Genomic DNA, 16,784 nt, shown 5'->3' on the forward strand with positions numbered 1-16,784 from the left:
GTTATCTGAGCTGAACCCTACCAATTTGCTAGAATTATTTTGAAATAATTATTGTATATTGATAACTTAAGCCTTGGGTGTTGGACTCTTACCATCAAGTAATTCCTGAAACAGCATTTAGAACCATTTTATCACAGTGTTTTTCTAGAACATTGTTTCTTACTGCTTTTTGCCACTAGATGGAAGAAGCAGGTTAACAAAATGATATTTTTGGTGTTTTATTCAACTCTACCCAGAAACAACCACAACACTGTGTTTAAAATAATGACAGTCTCAGCATTCTTTTTTATTTTTACTGAAGTATTTATTTTCATGTACATACTCAATCTAAAAAGTGTATTTCTTTTGTATTTTTATAGAGATTAATTTTCTTTTTATTATTTTAAAGGACTGAAATTTTCAAAAACAACCAAGAAGGAAAGCAACTGCTACTGGAAGAGGAGAGGTAAGAATTATAATAAGATATTGGTATATAAAAAATGGGTATGTGGCAAAGTAATTCTTCATGTGCATTATTGTCCGATAAATAACAGTCCTCATTCGTGTAATTATTCTTTTGTGCCACAAATGCTTACTGAGCAGTTGGCACGTTGAAGACACTAAACAAAATGCTGAGAAACATACAAGGGCTGACTTAAGTTCAGTAACTGCTTATAAAATTTTTACATTCTACAGGGGAGTTGAGCAAGATTCATTTATGCATCATTTAAAATAAGGTAAAAATGGATAAATACTAGAAATACAGGTACAATATTTTGGACATAGAGGGAGTGTAGGTTTGGAGTGTCACTTTAACCTGAGGAGAGCAGGAGTCACTTCATGAAGAAACTGGAATTAAGAGGGACAGTTGATGTGGAAGGGACAGAGAATGGCTTTCCTATGATAGAGGCAGAATGAGCAAAGGCTCAGTTTAAAAGCATGTATGATGTATAGTGATGAAATGACAGTGCATTTTAAAAAGCAACTTAAATGTTTATATAGGTAAGACATTGTAAAATGTAGTTTTTGAGCAAATGATAGATATAGGAAGGTGCTAAAGCACTGTGTAAGAGGGTAGGCATTCCTGAAAAGTGAAGCTTCAGCTTAGAAACAGAAGATCCCTCAAGATGAAGTAGCCTGGTAATGAGAACACTAGCATCCATCTGATGCCTGTGTCTTATCAAATGTAGGTTTACTGTGCATGTGGGTCTGTAAATTGGTAGGAAGACTCCATAAGAGAATGATGAACTCTGACGAATGAGGGCAATTTCCTGCAGCTTCTATTGTTCTTCACCACTCTACACATGTTAGAAAGGAGACCAAGGTGGTAAACAGTGTCATTTGACTCCAAAAAATAGTATTTAATGTTTGGAATAACACATGGTTCTCCCTACCTTTATACCTAGTGTCTACCGATGTGAATGATCAAAGATTTCTATTCCAGCTGTTGAAGGCAATGAGCTTGAACCCTGATGTTATGAGTGGCTATAAAGTTATCTAGCTTTTAAATCCAGCCTCAGAATTTGATTTTATGACCTCCTGTGGAACTATAGCCACAGGTTAACTAAAGGTTATGAAGTAATATTTCCTTTTTATGGTTTTGAATTCACTGCCTTGTAATTTCAGAGATCACCTTGTTCTACTGTAGGACAAGCTTCATGGTTTTATAATTTTGTACAGCTCAGTGAGGATCTTGTAACTGTTTTCCAAATTCAGATTCTATTTTATTCCTATAATATTATTTGTATCTACTTCATCACTATTTTAATTGCTAGAAATGTATGTAGGAGACCTCAATATAGTTTTTAGCTTATAGTTCCTATTTTTTCTATTTCTTATTTATAAGTAAGGTATAATTAAAACATAAAATTAAATATTGTTTTTTATCTTGATGGGAGTAAAAATGCTATGCTTTAAGTCTTATTTAAATCTGGTAAGTCTGTGATCGTACACTTATTAAATTACCTGGTATGTAATGTACATATATATTTTTATATATTTATATTTCAGATGAATAAATTCAGATTATAAACAGCCTCACCATTTTATTCTACAGAGCAGCATTTTGGTAATAGCTAAATATATTCATATTTCCCCAAATTCAAATTAGTAGTCTTGATTATTTTAACACACATATAAAATATTAGTTTTGTTTATATCTTATTAAATAAAGCTGATAATTTCATTTTATTGCTACTTTGTGTGCCCTATAAAATATAAACTAATTCCCCTTCAAAGAGAATGATGTCAGTTTGATTTTATGACTTTTTTGCCCCTCTACAGTTAAATCTTAAAAAAATTATAACTCAATAGTAGTATTGGATCTGAAAAAATAGAACTTCAAAAGTACTTATTAGAGGGATAAAAAATGGCTATAGAAACCTACATTAATTGTTGGCTTTCTTTTAGGACTGTGTCTACATAGGCAAGATAGAGAATAGAGGTGCTTATCTGAAAGAGCTGGGCAAAAATTTTAAGCCCTGTAATTGAAGCAATGATACAGTAAGGTGTTTGTAGCCTGCTTATTCAGACTATGTATTTATATTGATTCCATTGGCTCAGCATAATTGTGTTTAACTCTCTATAACTCTTTACCCTTATAGATATCAGTAGAAAATCTAAAAATAAAATTTTCTAACTTGATACAGCCTCACCCTACCTTTAGTGTAGCTTGGTTTCCTATTATTTGTCACATGAAAATCATTGGTGATTTTCCTATAGAGACTTTTCTTTTTTAAAATCTGACAAGAGAAGTTTATATGGCTCAATAAAACACGCCTGTTAAAAGTGTTATTTGCTCTTTATTAACTTTTAGAAGTTTATTTCTTCCAGTTTAGAATAATGTAGTTTTGCCTTTCAGGAGTCATAGCATTTTTGGCCAAATTACATCTCTTTGTTACCACAGGTAATATAATATTCCTTTGTGGAAATCCAATTAAAACAAAACTCATCAGTCCAAATTCTGTTCTTTGTAGTGCTGGCATCAAATGGGAATTTCATAAATTCAATAGAAAGAAGACAGTTGAGAATTTGGTAAACATCAAGCTATTTTAGGAAGGGAGCTACGTCATAATTGTATCAGCGGTTGAGCATAAGGGCACCTCAAACCGTAGTGTATGGTGTGTTGTTTTGGTTTTGCATTTAAGTTTTTCTGTATATACAAAGTGGGTTTAACAAAAAAGATATCTCACTTCAAAAGTTTCATACTGGAGAATGTTTGAATACTAGAATAAAAAATATGTGCTTCTTGTTCACACATATTCATTTTATTTTGTTCCATAAATTTTCTTGTTGGCATTTAATATTTGTCAACTATATAACAAAACAACTAAAATTTCCTGCAAAATTATGATTATTTTGAAATTTTGAATTTTTACTAAAGATGATATTTTTTACTGAAATTTCCAAGTGGCCAGAATGCCTTTGACCATTTGGGGATATTACAAAGAACATTGTTTATAAGAAAAGAAGAAAAGAAACTTCAACATAGTACATTTAAAATTTTTTCTCTTTTTTTTAAGCAAAAGTAGCTCAGAGATAGACATAGTTTGAGAATATTTAGGAGCAGAAGAACAATAATATCACTGAATATATGGAGTTTTAAACTTTTGTGCAGTTAAATTTCTTTTTCTTTTATGATGAGGTAGCTTTCTAAATGGTTATTTAAACCTATAGCAGTCAATGCTTAGATTAATTTATGCCTGGCTCAAAATTTTGCTTTCTTTCCTTCCATCAGAATCACTTTGGCTAATTTTCTTTACATAATGGGGAATGAATAATTGAGAAGGCGGGAGTGTATCTGCGGCAGCAACAAAGTGTATCTAACACTAGGAGATTCAAGAAGTATTATGTTGTAGAGAGGGAATAAAGAGTCTCGTTACTGAATTCAGTTCAATTCTATTCTTTAAGATCATTTTCTCTTACAGACATTTCACAAAATCATCTGAAATAAAGACTGTAACTTTGAAAACAGACTTACCAGTGTAGTTAGGGGAAATTGGAATAGAAAAATGAATTCTGAATAAGGCTTCAGATTTCTTAAAAGTATTTTTGTTCTTCTATATATTCTTCAGAGTGATTCTTCTAAAACATAAACCTTGTCAGTAAATTCTCTGCTTAGAATGTAACATTGGTTTCCAATGGCTTCAGCATAAACTCTAATGTTAGCCCCCAGGATCTGCACCCACTTCTATCAGCAACATTTCTCTCACTGTATCCCCCTACCACCCACCATGCACCTTACATTCCTTTTATATATCATCTCTCATCTTCTTTCAGCTTTCACAGTGCTCTGTGCTTTCATTCAAGCAGTTGTCTCCATTCATAATCACCCTTGTAGCCTTTCCTTTTCTGTTCCTACATGTCTTTCGATTGTATTAATAACATCTGTGAACTTTGCTGGCACTCTCAACTCTTTCAGTTCCCACCGTCAGAACTAGAGGCTCCCTACTCTGTGCTCCCATATTTCTGTTACAGCACTTTCACAGCTTTCTTGCGTGTTGTTAACAGTTCTCTTTCCCACTAGATTGTGAGTTACCTATGGGCAAGGAAAATGTCTTCTTTTCGTAGTTCTAACAGCACAAAAAGCAGATGGTGGTTACACAAGAAATGTTTGTATTATTAATTGATTAATACTTAATAAACATTTAATGTATACCCAGGTAAGAGAAACACTCTAAGATATTTTGGGGGGGATACATATATTATTGGAGAAGGAAATGATAACTCACTCCAGAATTCTTGCTTGGAGAATCCCATAGACAGAGGAGCCTGGCAGGCTATAGTCCATAGGGTTGCAAGAGTCAAATATGACTTAGAGACCAAACTACCACCACATACATATAATATACATATAGTATACATTTATTATAGTATAATAAATGCTGACTAATTAATGTCATTATTTTCTGTTCTCAAAAATCTTGAAATTGAAGTAGACAAAACAAACATCCAGAATAAACTATCCAAGATAGTTATATTCAACATATATATTTTCCTTTCTTGTGCAGCTCAAGTGTTAGGAGGCATTTTCTGACTACTACAACCTATATTTATCTCCATGTTTCCACTACTTTTCTCTTATCCAGTCAGGTTCTAAATGTATGCTTCATCGAACTGTTCATTGGATTTTAGATATGCATTTTGTCTTTCTTCGTGATTATAAAGATTATACGTTCTTTTAGGTTAGGGGTTACATCTGCTACTTTGAATTTTTTTTCCTGCAGAATCTAGTGAGAAGCTGTACACACAATATGCTCTCAAAAATTATTTATGGAATGCGTAGGGGTTCAGAATGAGCCTCCTCAGAAGGTGTCACTTTTGTATGGAGATTGTTTTGAGCTGGGGCCAGTTGAGTCTCTGTAGGTTCAAGAGAAACTACTGCCTTTCCTTTAACTACCTATAAGCATTTGAATTAGGAATTTTTCCTAGAAAAGAGTTTTTACCAGAGGTAAATTTTATCTAAGTGGCTTTATCTATATGGCAGGGCAAAGATCTAATTATCAAACTTCTGCTTATCCTCATATTGTCCTGTGCATAACCCTCCTATCCTTGGAAGCCCCAAGCTTCTATCCAGTCCTTAGGTGAGGATGGCATCTGTACTTCATTTTACCTTCAGTCTTTGAACCTCTCATGTATAGGAGGTTTCCATATGTAAAAAGTTAAATTTGTTTTTCTCCTATTAATCTGTCTCATGGCAATTTAATTATTAGACCAATAAGAAGAACCTAGAAGGGTAAAGGAAAAAAAACTGAGTTTTCTTCTCCAACAAATGAATAAAAGCAAATTCACATGTTTAAACACTGTAAATGCTACATAAATAAAGGTACCTGTGTGTTGAGTCACAAAAAGCAATTCCTCAAAGTATTCTTTGTATAAATTTTGCTGTGGGTGAATACCACACAAAAATATTTTACTATAATTAGTATAATTCCTTAAAATGTAATGGGGGTGTTGACTACCTTGAGGTTATTAGTAAAAATAATGTTATTTCAGTTTAATTTGGTAAAGACCAAGGAGGCTAGAAAGACATTGCTTTACTTATATCACGGGGTTTGGTCTTCTGTCTTGTTCTGACCACTGGAATATGGAATTACCGCAAAGAGGCACCATTCACCCAGTGCCGCACAGTTTACCTGTGACTCTCAAGTCCAAGACTTACTGAGGGACCTGAATGTTCCTTTCTTTGATGATTTCCCCCCAGCACCACCAGGTGAAGCTGGACAACCTTTTGATGGACTCTGGGAGTCTGAAGGTGAAAAATTTTCTATTTTGAGTGCCAAAGCTGAGAGAAATAGAGAGCACGTGCTATGATATATGGCAGTGCTCTCTTACAGTATCTGTTAATCCTCTCAGAGTTTCCGAAGACCTGATAGTATTCATCCTGAGTGACATGGAAAGCTGGAGTCAAAAATTATGTGACCTAGAATTGAAATTTTTTGAATAAACAGTCTGTATCTGATAGGCACTTAAAAATTATTTCTGAACCAGTACTAACAATTCACGTGAAAACGTTAAAGAAGTAAATATAGATAATTGATTTGTAAATATAGATAATTGATTCAGTTGTTGAGTGGCATTTGTAAAGCATGCATCCTTAAATTTAGTTGACAGTGTTTAAGTTTTGTTGTTGCTGCTGTTGTTTACTCACTAAGTTGTGTCCCACTCTTTGCAACCCTATGGATTGTAACCTGCCAGGCTCCTCTGGCCATGGGATTATCTTGGCAAGAATGCTGGAGTGGGTTGCCATTTCCCCCTTCAGAGGATCTTCCTGACCCAGGGATTGATCCCGTGTCTCCAGCTTGGCAGGCTAATTATTTACCACTGAGCCACCTGGGAATCTTTTTTTACGTTCTAAGAACTATAAAATTATACCTTTAAAAAATTTTAGAGGTATTGTTACTCTTATTTCTAAAAAAACATAGCTGTATATTTTGAGAAAGATTTTTCATCCAGATATTTTATGATTTTCTAATTTAGACATTTCATTGAATAAGTTATGGAAAACAAAATGATTTTTCATTGAATCATAGTGTATTGGAACTCTACCTGTAGGAGTCTAAAAGCCTGACTACTCTTGAACATATCTGTGTCTACATCTGAGGCCTCTTGACTCCAAGTTTGGAACCTTTTGAGATATGCTATTGTCCTGTTTAAAAAATTCATTTCTTCAACTATTTAGAATTTAAAAGAGTAGAAATTCTTTCTCTGGAATCTGTCTTGAAACCATATTTACAACTTTGTTGTGAACATGGAAACCTGAATATGTCCTTTCTTTACCCCAGACTTCCCATGCCTAAATCTGAACTTGTCCAGATTTGATCGTCCTCATACACAATCACTTTTATTTCTGACTTTCCAGTTTGTGTTACTCTCCAAGTTACCAGCCTTGAGATCCTGATATTGTCATTGACCTCTTCACTTTTTCACCCCACAAACAGTTATCAAATCCTATAATCATATTTTTTGGGGTATCCCTAGAATATGTTCCTTTATTCCTGTCCTCAGCATGACTTCTTGAGGACTGTCTGGACCATTACAGCCTGCTTTGCACTGGTGTTTCTGCTCCTAGGGTCTCTCTGATCCTGCTTATCCCACATACAATGACCCAGCTGGTGATCCTAAAACACCACTTTGATTATGTTACTCTATTTTTTTTTTTCCAAAAAAGATTAATAGCTCCATTTTGCTTGCAAAACTAAGCCCAAAATTGTTAGACTGCTGCTCAAGGCCTTTGATTGGCTGCTCTGCAAACTGTTCAATTACTATTCTTCCAGAAACCTCTGCCTCAACCAAGCAGGTCTGCTCATTTTAACTTAAATGAGTTGAACCTTTGACAACATAGGATTTTCCTTTCTTTCTGCTTACCCAAATCTTTCCTTTTCAACCCTACCAAAATAATGCCTCCTCGGTGAAGCCTTCTAAGATAATCCAGTTCATGGTGATTACTCTACCCTTTGAACTCCAATAATGTATTTTGCTGTGCCATTCATTTAGAAATTTATTATATACTGCTTCATGGCATTTACATAACCCCAAATTGAATTTTGACTTTTTCTAATGTTTTTTACTGCTGTTTAAATTCTTAGATAATGTCTTGTTTCCCTTGTCATATTTAAAACAAATAAAATTTAAAACAAACAAACAAATAAAAAAATAAAGAGGCAAGAATGTGTATTTTCTGTCCCCTGAGTGGATTTACTGTACAGCTAAAGAAATTTTAACCTCTTACTTGCATGGATCTCTTCACTGAGTCCATGTCTAATTTTGTTTTCATAATTTTGAATTTTTTTCAGACAGGGTCCTGTAAAAATGCATACATTTCTAGCCCCATAAACCTTGGGTCTAACTCTGAATGGGAATGATGTTGTTGTTCAGTTGCTAACATATCTGACTCTTTGCGACCCCTTGGACCATAACACGCCAGGCCTCTCTGTCCTCTACTCTCTTCTAGAGTTTGCTCAAATTCATGTCCATTGAGTTAGTGATGCCATCCAACCATCTCATCCTCTGTCGCCTTCTTCTCCTTTTGCCTTCAATCCTTCCCAGCATCAGGGTCTTTTCTAATGAGTCAGCTCTTTGCATTAGGTTTCCAATCAGAATGACAGCTAACAGTTAATATTCATTTTGGGCTCCCCTGGTGACTTAGTTGGTAAAGAACCTGCCAGCCAATGCAGGAGACATGAGTTTGATCCCTGCGTAGATAAGGTCCCCTGAGAAGGACATGGCAACCTACTTTAGTATTCTTGCCTGGAGAATCCCATGAACAGAGGAGCCTGGCAGGCTAGAGTTCATGGGGTCACAAAAGAGTCAGACATGACTTAGCCAGTAACCAAAAATCAACCAACAATATTCATTTTGTGCTAATGTTGAGGAACTGTTTTGCTATCATATTTCTATTTAGCTACAAATACAAAGAACTCCCCTCCTCTGTTCCACTCAAACTGCATTATAATAAATTATGTTAATTTCCAAATTTGCAAGAACAAAGAATAGAGAAATTCAGCAGAAGCAAGTGCACACAGAGTAGGAGAAGATACAAGATCTCTCCAAGCAACTTCCTTTGGCCCCTGAAGTCTTGGCAGAGACATAATCCCAGCAGGGGGTGAGTTATGAAGGCCCTGAGAAGATGAATGATTTTGTTATGCTGTGGCCTTTTATAATTAGGATTTATGTTAGCCCTCAAGAGCTGTTAGTAGCAATGTGAACGTCACTGAGTCGTGTCTAGCTCTTTGTGACCCCATGGACTATAACCCCCCAGGCTCCTCTGTTCATGGGATTCTCCAGTCAAGAGTACTGGAGTGGGTTGCCATTCTCTTCTCCAGGGGATCTTCCTGACCTAGGGATTGAACCCTTGTCTTCTGCACTGCAGGCAGATTCTTCACTGTCTGAGCCACCAGGCAAGCATATACTAGCAATAATGTGTCTTTAACTAGAAATATTTGGAGACATCTGAATTCTCCTGCTTCTCAAGTCTTATGTGGCATCAGAAGGTCACAGCCTTATTGGGGTGGAGGTGGGAGATTGGAGACGCTCCCGTGTACAGGATGCCCTGAGCAGAATCTCTTTCCCCTCCTTGACAGCATTCTGGCAAGCACTTTACAAGTATCAATCCATTTAATTCTCACTGCAGTCCTATGAGATAGTTATGATTGCTATCACCATTTTACATGCGAGGAAGCAGATGCTCAGAGAAGTTCATTATCTTGCCTGTGATCACTTTGGGCATAAGTAATGGATCTGGTACTCAAAGGCCAGGTTATCTAATTTTAGAACTAGACTTTTTAGCATTCCTTACTTGATTGATTATAGTAGATGAATTAGTTTGTATTTATAAAAATTCTTTTTGAAATTCTCTTTTTATTTACTTACATCCCTCAAGTCTGTTCACTGATATTAATTTTGAAAAATAGCTGAGGGGGGAAAAAAAAGGTTCTAGTGAGATGTTTGGAAAACACTGCAAACTCTAATGGTCCCTTGGAGAGTCACTATATATTAGCATATTCAGTTCAGTTCAGTCGCTCAGTCGTGTCCGACTCTTTGTGACCCCATGAATCGCAGCACACCAAACCTCCCTGTCCATCACCAACTCCCGAAGTTTACTCAAACTCATGTCCATGGAGTCGGTGATGCCATCCAGCCATCTCATCCTTTGTTGTCCCCTTCTTCTCCTGCCTCCAATCCATCCCAGCATCAGAGTCTTTTCCAATGAGTCAACTCTTCACATGAGGTGGCCAAAGTATTGGAGTTTCAGCTTTAGCATCAGTCCTTCCAAAGAATACCCAGGACTGATTTCCTTTAGAATGGACTGGTTGGAACTCCTTCCAGTCCAAGGGACTCTCAAGGGTCTTCTCCAACACCACAGTTCAAAAGCATCAATTCTTCGGCACTCAGCTTTCTTTACAGTCCAACTCTTGCATCCATACATGACCACTGGAAAAACCATAGCCTTGACTAGATGGACCTTTGTTGGCAAAGTAATGTCTCTGCTTTTGAATATACTATCTGCTGCTGCTGCTGCTAAGCTGCTTCAATCGTATCTGACTCTGTGCAACTCCATAGACGGCAGCCCACCAGGGTCCCCCGTCCCTGGGATTCTCCAGGAGAGAACACTGGAGTGGGTTGCCATTTCCTTCTCTAATGCATGAAAGTGGAAAGTGAAAATTGAAAGTGAAGTCGCTCAGTCGTGTCCAACTTCGCGACCCCATGGACTGCAGCCTACCAGGCTCCTCCGTCCATGGGATTTTCCAGGCTAATATACTATCTAGGTTGGTCATAACTTTCCTTCCAAGAAGTAAGCATCCTTTAGTTTCATAGCTGCAATCACCATCTGCAGTGATTTTGGAGCCCCAAAAAGTAAAGTCTGCCACTGTTTCCACTGTTTCCCCATCTATTTCCCATGAAGTGATGGGACCAGATGCCATGATCTTCGTTTTCTGAATGTTGAGCTTTCAACATTCAGAAACGTTAAGCCAACTTTTTCACTTTCCTCTTTCACTTTCATCAAGAGGCTTCTTAGTTCCTCTTCACTTTCTGCCATAAGGGTGGTGTCATCTGCATATCTGAGGTTGTTGATATTTCTCCCGGCAATCTTGATTCCAGCTTGTGCTTCTTCGTAATTCCCAAATCCTTCAGAAGATATATTTGTTTCATATTACTAACCTGACATACTCAAACATATTTTATACTCATATGTACATATATGTATATGCATAAATATATATGATATATATATACTAATAACAACAATGGCAACTACTATTTATTGAGTACCTACTATGTCCCCAACACTATTCTAAAAACTTCTCATATTAGTCCTATGACATCAGTTCAGTTCAGTTCAGTCACTCAGTCATGTCCGACTCTTTGCGACCCCATGAATTGCAGCACGCCAGGCCTCCCTGTCCATCACCAACTCCCGGAGTTCACTCAGACTCGCGTCCATCGAGTCAGTCATGCCATCCAGCCATCTCATCCTCTGTCGTCCCTTCTCCTCCTGCCCCCAATCCCTCCCAGCATCGAAGTCTTCTCCAATGAGTCAACTCTTTGCATGAGGTGGCCAAAGTACTGGAGTTTCAGCTTTAGCATCATTCCTTCCAAAGAAATCCCAGGGTTGATACTCCTTTAGAATGGACTGGTTGGATCTCCCTGTAGTCCAAGGGACTCTCAAGAGTCTTCTCCAACACCACAGTTCAAAAGCAGCAGTTCTTCAGCACTCAGCCTTCTTCACAGTCCAACTCTCACATCCATACATGACTACTGGAAAAACCATAGCCTTGACTAGATGGACCTTAGTTGGCAAAGTAATGTCTCTGCTTTTGAATATGCTGTCTAGGTTGGTCATAACTTTTCTTCCAAGGAGTAAGCATCTTTTAATTTCATGGCTGCAGTCACCATCTTCAGTGATTTTGGAGCCCCAAGAAATAAAGTCTGACACTGTTTCCACTGTTTCCCCATCTATTTCTCATGGAGTGATGGGACCGGATGCCATGATGTTCGTTTTCTGAATGTTGAGCTTCAAGCCAACTTTGTCACTCTCCTCTTTCACTTTCATCAAGAGGATTTTTAGCTCCTCTTCACTTTCTGCCATAAGTGTGGTATCATCTGCATATCTGAGGTCATTGATATTTCTCCTGACAATCTTGATTGCAGCTTGTGTTTCTTCCAGCCCAGCGTTTCTCATGATGTACTCTGCATATAAGTTAAATAAGCAGGGTGACAATATATAGCCTTGACGTACTCCTTTTCCTATTTGGAACCAGTCTGTTGTTGCATGTCCAGTTCAAACTGCTGCTTCCTGACCTGCATACAGATTTCTCAAGAGGCAGGCTAGGTGGTCTGGTATTCCCGCCTCTTTCAGAATTTTCCACAGTTTATTGTGATCCACACAGTCAAAGGCTTTGGCATAGTCAATAAAGTAGAAATAGATGTTTTTCTGGAACTCTCTTGCTTTTTCCATGATCCAGAGGATGTTGGCAATTTGATCTCTGGTTCCTCTGCCTTTTCTAAAACCACCTTGAACATCAGGAAGTTCACGGTTCACGTATTGCTGAAGCCTGGCTTGGAGAATTTTGCGCATTACTTTACTAGCGTGTGAGATGAGTGCAATTGTGCGGTAGTTTGAGCATTCTTTTGCATTGCCTTTCTTTCACTGTTCTAAAAATTTCTCCTATTAGTCCTATGACATGGATACTGTCTTTACCTCTGTTTGACAAATTAGGAAACTGAAGCATAAGGCATTTGACAGTTTTGTCCAAGGTCGCAAAAGTGGTTTAGGTGCAGTTTGAAGTCAAATGCTGTTCTGAACTTGTGCTTAGTCATTCAGTTGTGTCCAACTCTTTGCAACCCTGTAGACTATAGTCCATCAAGCTCCTCTGTCCGTGGGATTTTTCGGGCAGGAATGCTGAAGTGGGTTGCCATTTCTGTCTCTAGGGGATCTTCCTAACCCAGGGATCAAACCCACATCTCCTGTGCATCCTGCATTGCAGGCAGGTTCTTTACCTGCTGAGCCACCAGAGAAGCCCGTATTTAGTACCTACCATCTGAGGTCACAAAGAGTTGGACACAACTGAGTGACTAATACTTTCACTTTCATCTATAGAAATGCTATAGAATGAGTTTTTCAGTGAAATTACTTTGGGAAACAATTGAAACAGAATATTTTGTATGGACAAAAGATAAATTACTTTAACATTTAATGTTCACAAGTCTTGAGAATGTTACACTGAATTTTCTAAAATAGTTTATAGTAATGCTGAATATAAACTTTAATTTTATAGGTATTTTTTAGAACAGTGTTGGGGACATAGTAGGTACTCAATAAATAGTAGTTGCCGTTGTTATTAGTATATAAGGTACTAGATGTCCATTCTTCAGGATGTAATTTTTTATAAATGTTTACTTTCTTGACTCTTTGGATTAAATTTCTCAATATGATGATTGTTTTTTATTTGCAGTTGTTGATTTTTTTTTGAACAGCAAGGTTAAACAGTATCTGGAGGTGGAACTCTGCCTATAAGTTCTCTTTTAGTCCACACAGGCTGATTGCTACTTTAGGTTAGCTTTCCAAATAGTTTTAAAAAATCATTAATGTGTCAGACATTCTATTTGGTTTGCAAACTGTGTTTGAGTCCCAGCCATATGTGTTATTGTAGACACCATACCAAGTTAGAAGCACTAAAGTAGATAGACTAACCACATTGTGAAACTAGTCTCACAGGTCTCAAAATTATAGAGAGCTTCTGGTGTACTTATGATACCCAATTTTTTAGGGTATTTATAACTCTAATTCAACTCTGCTAAGTAACTTCTGTATACACACACACCCCTTACACTTTATAGACTTCATCTTCATTTAACAAGCAAAGTTTAGAAGATAATTTCCTAATGAGATGAGTTCTGAAGTACTGAGTTCCAAAGTATTTGTTTCAAACTTTTAAAATTTAAAGCCATCTATTTAATTCCATCCAGGGCATTACCATTTCTACACAAAGTCTATGCAAGAGTATAGGAATTCTTCTGGCCCTTACTATACTGGACAAACAATGTTGATACCTGTAAAGATGCTCAGTCAAGCAGTATGGTTTAAGAGATGCATTACATGGAGATAACTTTAAAGAAAGAAAGAATTCTTTAGATAGTCATTTTGGATTGTAAAATACAATTTTACTACACTTAAAAAACACTTAACCACATTCAGTCTATTTAAATAACTTCACATTCTGCCTGGTAAAAAAGGCTATACTGGATTTTTTCTATGACAGCCAGTCATCTAAGGATGTACTTCACCTCTTCAGAGTGAAGATTTTTCTCTCTTTCTTTTGGTAAAAGTTGTTCCTTAAAGTGCTTATTCATGTCTGTCCTCTTATCTCAAGTCTAGTTTTATGATTTTCTTAGTTGTAACAAGTTAGCAAATTCAGTTAGGATTAGCTGAGTCACTGAACCTGTAATTTTTTTTTAAATCACATTTTGTGTGTCTTTCTCATTTGATAATAAAAAGAAAGCATATACATTAAAAACTCTTAGGAAATAATATAAAGCACATATACAAATAAAAATCAACTGTAATACTGCTACCCAGGTGAAGTCACTGTTCACCTTTGGATGTATATAACCAGATATGTAAGTAGCTAAATATTACCAGCAGGTTGTTTTTTTTTTGTTTGTTTGTTTTTGCTTTGAGGATTTTTGCTTATAGTGTGTTTTTATAATTTTGAATTTAACTGTTTATATTCAGAATGCTTCTCATAGTCACAGTGCATGCCTGGCCTTCTAAATATTTGAGCATGATTTCTCTAGAGTCATAGTGCATAATTTTTTTTTTTGGAGCATATTATCATCTTGTCATAGAAAATCAGCAGAAGCAAAGAGCATTAGGTTCTTTCTGTCTCAAGTCCCATACTCCCAGTCAGGTAATTTGCTTGCCATTGCTTCCTTTTGCTTAGAGGAAAATGGGCAAGCAGTAGAGGGAACCTGCTCTACTAGATGGAACCTGCCATGTGACTCTTGGCTTTAGCATCACTAACATTGCTAAAATGCTTCATCAGTTTGGATGTGTGCACCTTTTCTTTTGTGCATCTGATGGGCAGTTCTGATCCTTATTTTTTTCACTGAAGCAAAGTGTGAGATGATGAAATAAGCCAATTAATGAGGCATTTTAAAGAACTGTCTTGCTGTTTCCAAGTCATGCTGGTGAAACCTAAGATCTGCCAATTGCCACATCAGTTGTTATAGACAATAACAGCAACAATAATGACTAACAAAACTATAATGCTTAAGTTGTGTCAGATGCTATCCTGAGTACTTTTCACATGCTAAATCCTTTAGCCCTACCATAATGCATTTTACAGGTGAGGAAAGTGAAAGTGAAAGTTGCTCAGTCATGTCCGACTCTTTGTGATCCCATGGACTATAGTCTGTGGAATTCTCCAGGCCAGAATACTGGAGTGGGTAGCCTTTCCTTTCCCAGAGGATCTTCCCAACCCAGGGATTGAACCCAGGTCTCCCGCATTGCAGGCAGATTCTTTACCAACGGAGCCACAAAGGAAGCCATATATCTATTGAATAACTTGACCAAGGTTTCACAGCTAGTCAGTAACAGAGGCTAAACTTGAATCTGAACAGTCTGATTTTAAAGTCCATGCTCTTTAGTCTCGATGCTGCTTCTGTTGATAACTTAAAAATTATATTAACTTGAGTTGCTAAGATAATTTCTTCAAAATGACTCACTTATTTTCTTCACTCTTATTGTGTGGATATTTGCATCTCAGCGAGAATAGTTCAATGAGTAAAACCGATATGTTTTGCAGTTTTAATCATATAAATGCATAAAATATTAAAAACAGTAAGCCAACAAAAATTGTGTCCAAAGTTGAAAATCTTGAGTATTTATAAGACTTTATATATTTTGATTCATAATTTATACTGTGCCTGTAGCTATTCTGTGACTAAGTAAATTGAAAGTCTCCTGTTCAGCAAAATTCTTGTATGTATAACTGAAAGAAATACAACTCAAGGAAATTTGAGCAGAAAGAATTGTTGACTCAGATACTTCAGAAGATCAAAGGTGAACTAGCTGGCATGCTTCATTTTGCCTCAATTCAGAGATTAGAGTGATGTCAAAGAGTATTTCTCTCTTGCTGTTTTCTCTTCTTACACCTTCATGTCCTACCCACCACCAGCCCTTTCCATTCATCTCTAAATCCCTTCCACATCTATGTGTATCTGTCTCACTCTTTCATCTTGTAGAGAGGGGTTTCCTTTATGAGATGATGCTGAGGGAGGTGACTCAGGCAGTTGAAAATTTGCAGCAGTCCTAACTTGGCCAACTTAAAGGAAACAGGTTTCTTCTTCTTGCTTCTGTCTGCAAAGCGGTTGTGATGCTGTCATTGCCAGCCCTGCTGGGACCACATATCAGGGTGTAAGGAATCGTTCTTCAAAAGCAGAGAAGGTTCTGGGGGAAATGGAGAAGGAAAATCTCGCAGAGTTGATTGGTGATCTTTTTATCTACACATCTCCAGCAAGTCATTATACAGTCCTCAAATATAAATCCTTATGGGTTATTCAAATTATTCATGTTTTCTTTCTTTTTTTCTCCACCCGGAACACTACCTTTTGGAAAATTTTCTGGAGTGCTGAATGGAGAAACAAATATACATAAGCTATTGTGTCATGTATCATGAATTACTAAAGTATGTTGTTGGGAGATAAGATTGAAATTATTAGCATTTTCTTCTGTTGAAAGAATGTGTCTTATGTAGTCCCAAGATTAATTTAAAAAAATCAAGAATCACTTTGGATTTTCAAGT

General features: G+C 36.7%; 1 long non-coding RNA gene across 1 annotated transcript in view; it reads left to right on the forward strand.

The window, feature by feature from the left end:
* LOC108637878 overlaps positions 391-16,784 on the forward strand; it is a 43,843-nt gene continuing 27,449 nt past the window's right edge. The window contains exon 1 of the long non-coding RNA XR_001919390.1: positions 391-445. This is a non-coding gene — a long non-coding RNA (uncharacterized LOC108637878). The remainder of the gene's footprint in view (positions 446-16,784) is intronic.

This window comes from Capra hircus, chromosome 17, assembly GCF_001704415.2.
Source record: "Capra hircus breed San Clemente chromosome 17, ASM170441v1, whole genome shotgun sequence".
In the NCBI taxonomy this organism is placed as follows: domain Eukaryota; kingdom Metazoa; phylum Chordata; class Mammalia; order Artiodactyla; family Bovidae; genus Capra; species Capra hircus.